Source organism: Cyprinus carpio, chromosome A20 (assembly GCF_018340385.1).
Source record: "Cyprinus carpio isolate SPL01 chromosome A20, ASM1834038v1, whole genome shotgun sequence".
Classification (NCBI taxonomy): Eukaryota; Metazoa; Chordata; class Actinopteri; order Cypriniformes; family Cyprinidae; genus Cyprinus; species Cyprinus carpio.
The window spans coordinates 7798192-7811666 of NC_056591.1; the positions used below are offsets into that span (position 1 = coordinate 7798192).

Consider the following 13475-nt stretch of genomic DNA (forward strand, 5'->3'; position numbering starts at 1 on the left):
TTAACTGCTCACAAGACTTGACTTGCATTTGTTAAACTCTAAAATATCTCTCTAGAGGTCATTTCTTAAGACACAAGCAGATGCATTTATGAGTGAAGAATTACCCTTGGGATATTGCCCTGGGTCAATCACAAATAATGACTCAAGCACACAAATACCCTGAAGCTGCTGCACCTGAGACCTCATAGTAAGTACGGTCAGTGTATACAAAAGAGGTCAGGAACGTGAGTGCTAGCCAAGGATCAGATCAATCCTATCACTAAAATCATTAACATATTCAGATTAAACACTTTCAATCATACTTTACAATATTGAAAAAAAAAAAAAAAAAAAAAATATAAATAAAGATATATATATATATATATATATATATATATGATATATATATATATTTTTTTTTTTTTTTTTTTCAACTACGGCATTTTGTGTACCTTTTGACCACATATTCTTTTTAAACATACTTTTACACTCCCACTCATTCATTTCAATTGTTCGTTCAACAGTGTATATACAGTAAATACTTTCCTATGTTGCCATGCCACATCTGTTTATTATTAGCTATCTGAGCTTGTTTTTCATAACATCATTTATGGTCAGTTGGGTGTTTTGCTGAGATTATATCCAAAACATTTTTGTATTTACTGTTACTATAATTAATATTATTATTAGTATTATTAAAAAAATACAAATACAAATACATAAATATCAGATACATTTTGGAGGGAATAAATATATAAATAAATAACGTGGGTTGCTTATTTATGTATGTATGTATTTATAAAGCTGACATTTTTTTCCCTGAGACATCAAAAAAAAAAAAAAAAGTTAACATTTCCATGCTAAAAAGAAAAATAAATACATGAATAATAAAATAAAATATTAGACGTAGAATTGTTGATTTGGTGGAAATGTTACCACAATTGAGTGGCTGCATTAATTAGTGGCTTTATTAATTATCTAATAATAATTTTTAAAATTACTATGCAATACAATTTCATTTTTTTTTTAAGAAATATTGAAATATTTATGACTATGATGCTTTTTATGTAGATTACTAAAGTGTTAAAAAAGTAAAAGTATAATAATAATAATAATAAATAAATAAATAAAGTTCTTAAACACACACACACACACACACACACTTTTGTTTGTATCATTACTATGATAATCAAATATATTTATGTGAAATGTGAACACTGTAATGCAAAATGTTAGCACAGAGTGTAATCATTCCCACAATGCAGCAACGTCGACATCTGATTGCAGCTCAGCACTTCCTCTGAGAACAATAAAACACTTAGCTTGTGAATACAGGTCCATTGCAGGTGACCCAGGATGAGGGTTGAGGCATCTCAGCACCACCAGCGGAAACCCATCCCTCTCAGACTTAAGACTTCCTCCTGCCTGAGCTCGGCGAAGGGAAATTTGCAGGCAGATGTGACTTCAAATGGCAGAGCTCCAGGCAGGATTAGGCCACTGGATAAGACCCATCCTCCGGCTGCCTCTCTGACCTCTGTCTCACTGTCTTTCCCCGCCAAGTCGGCAGGAAAAAACAAGGCCTTACTTGTTGCAAGACCCTGTTTTTACAGCTTGCTGAAGCTGTCTCGCTCCGCTGACTGAAACATTGCATTCTTTGACAGTCCTCTTTTGAAAGACGCTCGGGGCCCATTGAACACTTGCCCTCTGACCGTCTTGTAAAGGTTTTTGTAATTGCAAAGAAAATGAGGAGCTGAGAAAGATCGGGCCTCAATTAAAAATGATCATACAGTAAGTCCTTATATACAAAACTGCTCATAGATCTCAAAAATTTATTCAAGAACACGGCGAATACTACAACCATCATGCGTGTCATTTCACAAAAGTCATTTTGATTTTTGACATCATATTGATTCAGACTTGACTAAAATTAGTCATTAGTCAATTAGCCAGCGAGGCACCAGAAATCGATTACAACACGTAAACCATGCAAATCTACCAAACCACATATACTATAAAAGTGCAGTGCAATGCTGGTGATGCTGGTCTGGAGTGGGAGTGGGCATTTTTTTTTCTATCTGTGTAGTGCTCCGATTGTGGATCGAGTCCAGAGGGGTCAGTGAGCAAGGGCTTTGATCCAGATTTTAAGCTTTGCCTCCCAGACATCCACTGAGTGCTCAACCGGCAGAATAAATGTGACCTGAAACCTATTTTCAGTCAAATCTATCTGGAACCATTTTTTATCATATGTGATATGAGTCAAAATTTTTTTTATAAATAAATAAATAATTAAATTATATATATTATATATATATATATATATATATATATATATATATATATATATATATATATATATATATATATATATATATAAGACTGTAGAATGATATGTTTAGAAACAGGGATGCTGTTAACCACACTTATATTAATAGCAAAACTGCAGGTCATTGTAAAAATTATGTTACAGTTGAGGAACAGTCTTATTGAGCCTAAAATTGAAAACATTTTCACACAATAATTATTTAAAAGTACTATTAATATATATTTTTCTTTAAATATATGAGCTTACTTTACATATTTTTTTTTCTTCATACAATTTAATGCAATGGAATATCAATTTAAATTATATAAATATCAATGGTGTCAAAAGTATTCATATTCATTTACTCAAGTAGAAGTATATAGATACTAGGGTTTAAAAAGACTTTGTAGAAGTTGAAGTATCAACTCAAGCTTTTTACTCAAGTAAAAGTGTAAAAGTACTGGTTTAAAACTACTTAAAGTATAAAAGTAAAAGTAAATGTAGGAGAAAAAAAAATGCCATAAAGAACAAAAGCTTAGGTCGCGCCACTACCCCACCTCCTCAAAAAAACATTTTTCTAAAAATTGTGGGAATGCACTAGGCTACCTGTTTTCAGCCGCATATATGCCCATTGACAATGAACGCACTTTAGTACAATGCAAATACATTAAAGAACTAGAGATATGATGACTAGTTGCCCTATAAGTATTGTAATGGTGCAAAAAAGTCAAACTCAGAAGCATGTCATCAATAACCTTTAATGGAATTGTAAATGTATATCCAAGCTTAGCTGCAGGAATCTGCGAGGCAATGGACAAGAAAACTGGTGTACCCAGGGCAGGCTTAGTAACAATTACCCTTGTATGGTTGTCTATATACAATAAACATTAGTGCTGTCAAAATGAATGATTAATCCAAGTCATTAATCAAAAAATAAAAATGAAAAATAACTCATAATCCTGATACCTTCTTGACTGATACCTTCCTGTATTCGCTATATACGTTCTGCTATAGGGATGTCAAAATGGCTGAAAAACTAAATTCGAGTTTTTTACTTATGTATTATAAAAAATTCGAATTATATTCAAATTTAAAATGCATAATTTCAGTTAAGGTGAAGAGAAGCTTTTGGCTTTTCTCCTGAGGTCACAAGAGGGCGCATCGAGCAAAAATATTACTAATGTACGTTTATTAAAGCATTAGAATACACGACTGTTAAGTGAATAATATTTAAAATAATGTTTATAAACCAATTATAATTAAGTTGCTTAAACAACTATAAACAAAACAGCATCATGTATGCATGCATAGTTTAATACAAAGCGCGGAAATACCAATCACACAATACATTTTTTATTTAAAAACATGAGAGGCAGTGGGATGGGGAAAAACCCACCATAAATTCTCGAGATATGTTTTTAAAAAGTTGAACGAGGGGATAACGAGTTACAAAGTTGGTATCACAACATTGTCAATTGCGTTGTCAATCGCAAACGCTAATTTATTCAAACGTCTCGCTACCCGAACTACCTACAGTAGCTTAATTATCGGAGGAAGAAGAGAAAGCACCCATTTGATAAATCAGCCAGTAGTAAGAAATAATATCTTTAAGAAATATATTTTTTGATAAACGAACCCAACACTTGCTATGTCCTTGCTGGAGTGTGATGTGATTTGTGTCATGTGCAGGTGCGATGGATCACGTACAAACCAATAGGGTGTCGGAATGTTTCTCATCCAACCACAATCAAATTCACTTCATCCGGATGGCGCGATTTATCTGGATAGGTTTTTATTTTTTTATTTTTTTTGAATGAAAACAAAACGAAATGAAATAGGAGTAACGAGGCTATTTTTAAAATGTAAGGAGTAGAAAGTACAGATAAATTGCGTGAAAATGTAAGGATAAAAGTAAAAAGTCGGCTGGCTGAAAAATAATTACTCCAGTAAAGTATAGATACCCAAAATTTCTACTTAAGTAAGGTAACGAAGTATTTGTACTTCGTTACTTGACACCTCTGTAAAATATATAATTATCTGTATTCAAATGGTATAAACATGGGCAGGGCTTAAACCAGAAAAGTGCTAAAACTCTATGAAAGCCCCATTTATACAGTAACTATTGGGCATTTTTAGTTCTTGCAATTATGCCTTGCATAACTCTTAAAATTAGTAATTCTTTTATACTACAACTTTTATGCAAATAATGCCATTGCATGTAAAATAAATGCTTGTGGTTAGTCGGAATTGCAATTCACCTCAGTGAGTCAATTCTTCTGAATCAATTTTGAATCAAAAAGATTCTTTAAAATTTGACATATGATGGTATTTTTGGCCCGCAATAGCGGGAATGGGAGTCTTTGAATAATTTACTCACCCGATTCATAACAAAAACAGTCATTTATGACAGAAACAAGTCTTAATATTATTTAATCAAATATATGTGTGGCTTCAAAAGAGGTGTTTAAGTATCCTACACATGGCAATAAAACAGTTTGTTCACAAAAGATTTGTTAAAAAAAAAAAAAAAAAGTCAATTTTACTCTCAACGATTTTGGATTTCTGAGACATGCACACACACACAAAAAAGATGAAAATGTAGCTATTCAATTTCAACTTGAAATTGACATTGTGAGAATTTAATTCATTTGTTTATTTAATATTGTATTTATTAAACAAACCCCTAGGTGCTTTCAGCCACAAAGCGTTAATGTGGTCTCATTAAATATTTAGCATTTAAAAGTCCTTGATACTAACACGCTGCAGTAGAGGTAGTAAAAAAGTCTAAAATCACTTCAAATGTAACCATATTATAGTATGACGTAGGTGGTCTTAAGAAAAAAGATCTGTGCAATTTTCACAGTGTGCCGGGGAATATAAATTGCACAAGTTTTGGTAGCAGCCCTTTGAACACTTCAGACTAGTAAAAGTCTTATGTGCAATAGATCTGCATTTGTTTATTTGAGTGTCTGGCTGCTGAAGGGCCATTTGGTTCATTAAAAGCAATACGAAAATAAAAGAAATTCCTACACTTGCATAAAAGGAGCTGTAAATTGTGCTTATGCCACTGTAGTATTATGAAACTGAAAGGCATGACCGGATACTTCAGAAATCCTTTTACTGTGTGAGTTTTACTATCCATTGTGGTAATGTAGAGCTGTGTCTCATACTGATGTACAACATACAGAACAAGAGAGCAGAATATTGTGAACACAAATTCTTGTATTAGCAAGGATACTATCCACTAAATATCTGATTCAATTATATGGAAAATGATAATGTGGCCACCCACTTACCCAGTGTTTATCAACAACTTCACAACTTGACCTTCATCTCCACTGACTTGAGAAACTTAAGGCCCATTCACACCAATAACAATAACTATATTATTGTCCACACCCACACACAATACCTTTTTAATATAATTATGTCATTTGTCACTTTAAATGCTTAAATTCTGATTGGCTGTAAATGTTTTATCAACATTTGAAAAAAAAAAAAAATGTTCTGAGTGTGATTACAATATATATATATATATATATATATATATATATATATATATATATATATATATAATATATCTTTCTGTGTTGCTATCATTGTAGATGTGGTGTGGATGTCTCTGTTGTCAAAAGAATCAGAATGATTATTAAAAATGTATAGCATTTATGCATTTCAGGAAAACAAAAACTATTGTGAAGAATGTTGAACCATTTTTGAATTTACAATAAAAGTCTTTTTGTATGTACACAACCTTTGTTTTTAAGATTGCACAGGTTTGTATGACGATAATTGGGCAATTGGTTTTGATTGAAAATTAAAACAAAAAAAAAAAAAAATAAAAAATATTATTACTTTTTTTTTTTTTTTTTTTTTTTTTTACGGTGCATTATGGGACTTTTTAGGGGCTGATTGCCTGGGGAGGTTACTTATTATGAAACCAGGCAGCCAATTGAGACACCAGGTCAGTGATTCCATGTAAAATATGGCAGCCTATCATTTACTTCTGCATATTTTTTTGGGGTTCAGTATATAATTCATTGTCTGTATGGCAAAAGGATTTATGTTGAAATGAAATTTTGTGGACTGAGAAGGACAAAGCAGTCAATCACTGACATTTAGAAGATAAAAATAAATAAAAAAGACATCTGGAAAGTCACTAAAAGGGCTCTTCGCAACATGATACGATGGAACTCGGATACTAGGATCAATTTATTTTCAATCAGGAGGGAGACACTCTCATTTCTCAATGTTCAACGATTATAATTATCTGCCCTTCCTTGTCATTTTATCTAACGATTGCAAATTGATTGCCAAATCACCCGGGTCCTAATAAGTGTGTGGAGTTTTGCCTCCGACTGGATATACTGTAGGCCGACATCAAGCTGTCCCTTCACTGTTAGTCGGCTTCTATTTAAATATCATGTCGCGTTTACAGTAATCTGACCCTAATTAAAATGTATACAGAGTGCAGTATCGGCACATTCTGTGCATCTTTCATGCCAGTGAGTGAATAGTTAATGAACATTACTCTGCCTTGAGCTTTGGAGAGAGGGAGAGGGAAGCTGTGTCTAAAAAATGCTTCCTTCGCTGACAGTAAGCCTATATGGAAGTAGGAAGGCAACAAGGCACAGAAGTATACAGTATACATACACATTTCTGTTAATATTGATTGGATATTGCTTGCTAAGATCTGTGGTAAAAGTGGTGCCTGAAGGAATGGTTGAAAGGAGTAAATCAATAAATGAATGCATTTCAACTCATGACTGAGAAATAAGCATTGCAGTCTCTGAATATTTGCTTGGAGATCTCTAAAGCTGACTTTTTGTTGTACGTTATCAGACATGACATTATTGGAAGACTGTCTGAAGGCAGCTACCTTAGAAGGTGCTTTCATACAAACACGCTGCCTGTCAAGTCAATGACTAACTGGGTAGCAAGACAGCTGTCTTTGGTTTTCAGGAAGAAACAGAAAGCGAGATTCCCTTAAGTTTGCCTCAACCTGGATAAATCCAGATAAAATTATTATTACTGTGTGAATCAGAGACTGCAAATAAATGTCAAATTTATGATAGGAAGGCAATGGCAGGGTAAAATGAACTAATCTAGGTGTGTGTGGGGGGGATTAAGAACTTTTGAATTCATTTAAAAGCTCAGCTCAATTCATTCGTATATTGGAAATTGCTGCTTCTTTCATGAATGTTCCATGTTAAAATTTTCAGTGAGAAACGACTTAAATTTTGACCCTTATCTTTCCACTTTTAGGATTTTTTTTAAGAATTAAAGGTAATTTGAAAATTTTATCTAAAAATTATTTTTCCCTCTCAACTACAAGTTTATTTGCACACAATTCCAATTTATATATATATATATATATATATATTATATATATAATATATATATAATATATATATATATATATATATATATATATATTAAATTGGAATTAATAAAAATATATATTAATTAATAAATTAAGTTATTAATTCTGAGGTGTAAACAGAATTCTGAGAAAAGATTGAGAAGTTCAATATATAAATTCACAATTGAATTTTTATTTAGTTTTATTTTTCTCAGACTTGTTTCTATATTGCAATTGTGAGTTATTAATTGCTAGATGTAAAGAAGAGAGAGATAAACAAGTTTATAACCAGCAGCTGTGAGAAATACATTTGCAACTGCAAGAATGAATGAATGAATGAAAACATTTGTATTTTGTGGCAGAAAAAAAAAAAAAAAAAAAAAAACCTTCCTAATATAGTTACAGATTCGGTTTGGCTCCACACAAGCAAGAAAGTAAAGCAAGTTTGGATTCCGAACGACATAAGGCTGCACAAATACAGTGATTAAATACATTTTTCAATTTTTTGATGAACCATCCCTTGGGAAACTAGGCTATAGGCTATGCTTTTGAATACTAGGCTATGGCGAATAGTGTTGTGGCATAATTTCACTTTATAATATTGTCAATAAACATATTTTGCTCCCAAAAGCGAGCTCTGATCCTAAAACAGAGATGGGGAAGTTAAAATGTAAGTGTCATTCCACCCCAGCCTGTAACGTCTTTCCTCAGGACAGTGTGGGAGGAGAGAGAGAGAGAGAGAGAGAGAGAGAGAGAGAGAGAGAGAGAGAGAGAGAGAGAGAAGGGTGGAGTGAACAGATCATTACCAGCGCAGTTTTGCTCTGTAAACATCTCTCGGAGATCAATCGGCGAACTCTTGTTTTTCGCTTTCACGAAGTATGATGATATGATACGCGGCGACGTGGATGTATATTTGGGGCTTTTCTTTTTTCTTTACTTTTTTTTCCCCCCACGGAGTTTACCGTCTCCTTGAAAAAGTGGATTTTGCAAATGTGAATTTGGTGTAAATTAGAGGTTTAAACGAGGGCTTAGCCTTGAAGAAGCTTCGTAAAAAAAAAAAAAAAAAAAAAAAGTAGTGAGGCGCGGACACTGAGCTCTCCAAACGGTAGTCGTCAGAATGCTGTCCGGAGGAGCCGCGGGCGGAGAGGAGCTCGGAACCGATTTGGTAGAACAGCATGTGTTACGGGAAATGGCGTTGGATCTGTACATCCAGTCTATTCCACCGAGCGCATGAAGAACAAGAAGAGAGGGCAAATGTTCTGTGTGCTTCAGGTTATACGGATAAAATCATGTTTGATAAGGTAGGGTGATTTTATTGGCGAACACTGCATTTATTCTGCTGGACGATGTACATTTACCTGTCTAAATACTGGAACATTTTAAGTTAAAAGGGCACGAAAGAGTACTTGCAAGTTGCATAGTTTCCAGGCATTTCGTTCCGAAACTATTGTGCTGTAAACTATGCTTTTTTACTTTTCCGCAACGGCTGCGTTCGTATGTTAGACTAAGGCTTATCAGCATTTCATCATCTCAAATAACATATGCAGGGTAAATAGTGGATAACCAAAGCGGTTTATCTGGTCAAACATTAATGCGTATCATAGCATCGTTTCTCTTTTACTAACGCTCTGCTCTCAGCATAGTGATTATTCATTCACATCAGCTCGCTGCTCTCTCAAGTTCACCTTATCCGCCTCGAAATGTCTTCTACGATACAAACTTTCAGTGTTGTTTTGTCTTTGCGCATTTTGTTTCGTCTGCGAACATGCGTTTTGGTTAAGAAAGTGTAAAAAAAAAAAAAAAAAGTAAAATTTAGCTGTGGTTGTCAGAGATTCTCCGTAAAAAATAAAAAAAAAAAAAAAAAAAAAAAAAAAATTAAAAAATAAATAAACATAAAATAAAATTATATATATATATATATATATATATATATATATATATATATATATATATATATATATAATATATATATATATATATCAATGAAGAACCTTTATGAATGATGATGAATAGTTTGCTTTAAACCTCTTTATGCTCATGATTATGCAAGTTAATGTGTTTTCAAGTATGGCTTTGTCAGATCTAAACAGCTTTTTAATAAGCCTGTTTTCTGATAAAGTATGTTTTTATTTTTCCATATTTAAATCACATCTGTCATAGCTTGCCTTTTAGGAAATACAAGCATTCTCTTGCCAGGCATTGATTGTCTTAACTCTATTAACAAAAGTAGATGGTACAGGCCACAAAAAGCAAAAATCCAATGCAGAGGTGTTTGCTGAAGGCTCAATATGCCAGTGCCAATATGCCATATGTACCCTGGGTTAAAAAAAAAAAAAAAAAATATTAAAAAAACCTTCCCTCCAGTGTTGATTGGGGCACATTTAGCTTACATGTTATTCATCTATCTACTCTATCTATCTAGCTATCATCTATCTATCTATCTATCTATCTACATCTATCTATCTATCTATCTATCTCTATCATTTTAATTTCAACTTGAATTACAATACAAGTATACAAGTCTGAACTGTAGGATTCAGTATGATTCTGAGTATGATTCTGAGACCTTGAGCTAGCACAAAACCTCTTCGCTGAGGTATTGATCATTTATTGCAGGTAGAGGAGCTAAATTATACCCCAATCCAATTTAATTTGACAGGCAGCATTCGTCACTTTGAATTGTGTATGGGACATGCATATTCTATGATGCATAGTGAAGGGCTGTTCGCCATATAGTAAACAGAAAATATCGCATAAGCAGCCATGCACTTGGAAAGACTTTTAATAAAAACAAAAGTTACACGCAATCATATAATCCTTGCTCAGTTTTTTGTTGCATTATTTTTCTCCATGCACTTTCTTTTTTCGGGGGGGGGGGGTGGTATTTGTTCATTTATTTATTACTGAAATGTTCAATAAATTCAATTCAATTCATGCTGTTTTATATTTCAGTCATGCACTTGTGATTTAATCATTTTAAAGCATTTTTTTTCTGAATGATGATATTTTTATTTGTGTGTTATGAAGTCAGTGGAAGAACAAAAAAAAATTGAAATGTATACCATTTATTTGCCTACTACATATTTATTTTATTTTATTTTATTTTATTTTATTTTATTTTATTTTATTTTATTTTTCCCTTTGAACCCACATTTTTGAATTCTAATTTCTCCTTCTTTTGAAATAGGTCTCTGGACCCAAATGTCACATCTTCTGGAAACAGCTTGGGCTGAGGCCCATCAGCACTTGACAGCAGGCTGGGAGGTGGACGATGTGGCTCAGTGCTTCAGCACTCTCTCAGTCCACCCCCTGCTTGGGCCCTGCAGTGAGCGAGAGCAGTCCTGCAATGATCTGATTCCTCAGCATGGATAGCTTAAGTGGGAGAACCCATGCACTCTAAGGAGACCACCTCTCCAGACAAGGGCTAGAAATGATCAAGGGATTACTCAAATTCCTGGTTTATCTGCAACTGCATGTTAAATAATCTTTTGAGGACTTAATTTTGCTGGATTTTCTTTTTAAACTCCCTCCACCCCACTAATTTTGTCTTACAATTTCCTTTCCCTCCCTTTATTTTTTCATTATGGAGTTTCAAGCCGGATTTTGGAATAACGATTGTTCTTCATTTTTTCGCTTTTGGTTGACAGTGTTGTTGAGCTTGCATGTGCAGTTCAGCCCCGTCTCCTCTTGTCCCAAGGAGTGCCGCTGTGATAGAACATTTGTTTACTGCAATGAGAGGAGCCTGACGTCTGTGCCTCTGGGGGTGCAAGAGGGATATAAAACCCTCTTCCTCCACAACAATCAGATCAACAATGCCGGTTTTCCATTGGAGCTACACAATGTTGCCTCTGTGGAAACTGTTTACCTATATGGAAATCAGCTGGATGAATTTCCCCTCAACCTTCCCAAGAATGTTCGAGTGCTGCACCTCCAGGAAAACAACATCCAGACTATATCCAGGGCAGCACTTGCCCAGCTACCCATGCTGGAGGAACTCCATCTGGATGACAACTCCATCTCAACCGTAGGGGTAGAGGAGGGGGCTTTCAGGGAGGCTGTCAGCCTCAAGCTTGTTTTTCCTTACCAAAAACCACCTGAGGCAGCATTCCTATCGGATTACCGGCAGATCTCAAGGAGCTGCGTTTGGATGAGAATCGAATTGCCGACATTGACGAGGATGCCTTCCAGAATGTCACCTCCCTGCAGAGACTTTTGCTAGAAGGGAACTTGCTTGAGGATGATGCCATCGCTCCTGGAACCTTCCAGGACCTGGTCAACCTTAAGAACTGTCCCTGCCACGGAACTCCCTCACTACTCCACCACCGTTGCTCCCTGGTGCATCCCTGACCAAGCTCAACCTGCAGGAAAACCAGATGGACACCATTAAAGTGACAGCCTTCAATGGGCTTAGTAAACTGGAGAAGTTAGATATCTCTAGCAACCAGCTTCAGTTTCTTCCACCGGGTGTCTTTGATGGCTTGAGAAACCTGAGGCACCTAATTGCAAGAAACAACCTCTGGCGTTGTGATTGCAACATTAAGTGGGTCATTGCATGGCTCAGGTCTCTGCCATCTGCGATAAATGTCCGCGGCTTCATGTGCCAGAGTCCAGAAAGAGTGCGCGGGATGGTAATTCGAGATCTCACCTTAGATGCCATCGACTGCCCAGCAGGCACCGTGTTGCATCCCTGGCCAACCCATTCATATCCATCTACAATGCCACCCCGCAGAACCACCACCATCACCACCACAACCACCTCCAGAACCACCCACTTCACTACCATTTCACCCACTGCTTTTTACCCCGCCTCTGCCAACCCCACACCCCCAGTTCCACATTTCCCTCCCGGTCCCCTGCCTCCTTACGAAGACCCCTTAAAAATTTCCTTTCATGTAGTTAATTCTACCTGCATTGATGTGAGCTGGGAGTCTTACTTCACTGTGACGGCTTACAAAGTGACTTGGGTCAAGATGGGGCAGAGTTTGATGAGTGACATCACTCGAGAAAGAACAGTCCCGGGATCCCAACGAAGGCTTAGCCTGTCAAATTTTAGAACCCAGGTCTATCTACCGCATCTGCGTGTATGTTCTGGATACTCTTAACGACGTACAGACCAGCGAGGATACTATCTGTTCTGAGGCTAGACCAAATCCACATGCACGTACTCTGAATCTGAGCAGGCTGCCCCAGCAAGACAACACCTCCACACTCCTATTGGCTGGAGTGATAGGTGGGGCAGTGTTGGTGGTTCTTAGTGACACTTCTAAGTTTGTTTTTGCTGGCACATGCACAAGAAAGCAGGTCATCATCGTCCAAATGGAAATACAACCGTGCAGGAGAAAAGATGACTACTGCGAGGCTGGGCACCAAAAAGGAATAACTCCATCCTGGAAATGACTGAAACGAGCTTTCAGATAGTGTCCACTAAACAATGAGCAGCTTTTTAAAGGGGACTTCAGAATTCAGCCCATCTACACACCTAATGGAGGGATTGACCTCAGAGACTGTCACCTTAGTAAACAACAGCATAGCTTACAGCAAGAGCAGTAATGTTCCCCAGTGTGGACTTCTGCCACACATGAATGCTTTTCGTGGATGCTACACCATTTCTAATAAGAAAATGTAGTTCAATATACTGTACACAACACGTATACATATATACATATATATAAATATATTTCCAGGTGCAGTCAACATGGTAATTTATACTGTGGACAAGTATGTGGAATTCTGCTATATTTTCTATTCTTAGTAAATATGAAATGGTTTTGTAATATGTGAGACTCAAAGTAGTTTTGCTCATGGGACGCTGTAGATGTTTTTGTATTATCG

The 13475-nt window shown here is 35.6% G+C and overlaps 1 pseudogene; it reads left to right on the forward strand.

The window, feature by feature from the left end:
• Positions 1 to 11171: 11171 nt before the first annotated feature.
• LOC122148944 lies at positions 11172 to 13225 on the forward strand (annotated as a pseudogene).
• Positions 13226 to 13475: the final 250 nt, after the last annotated feature.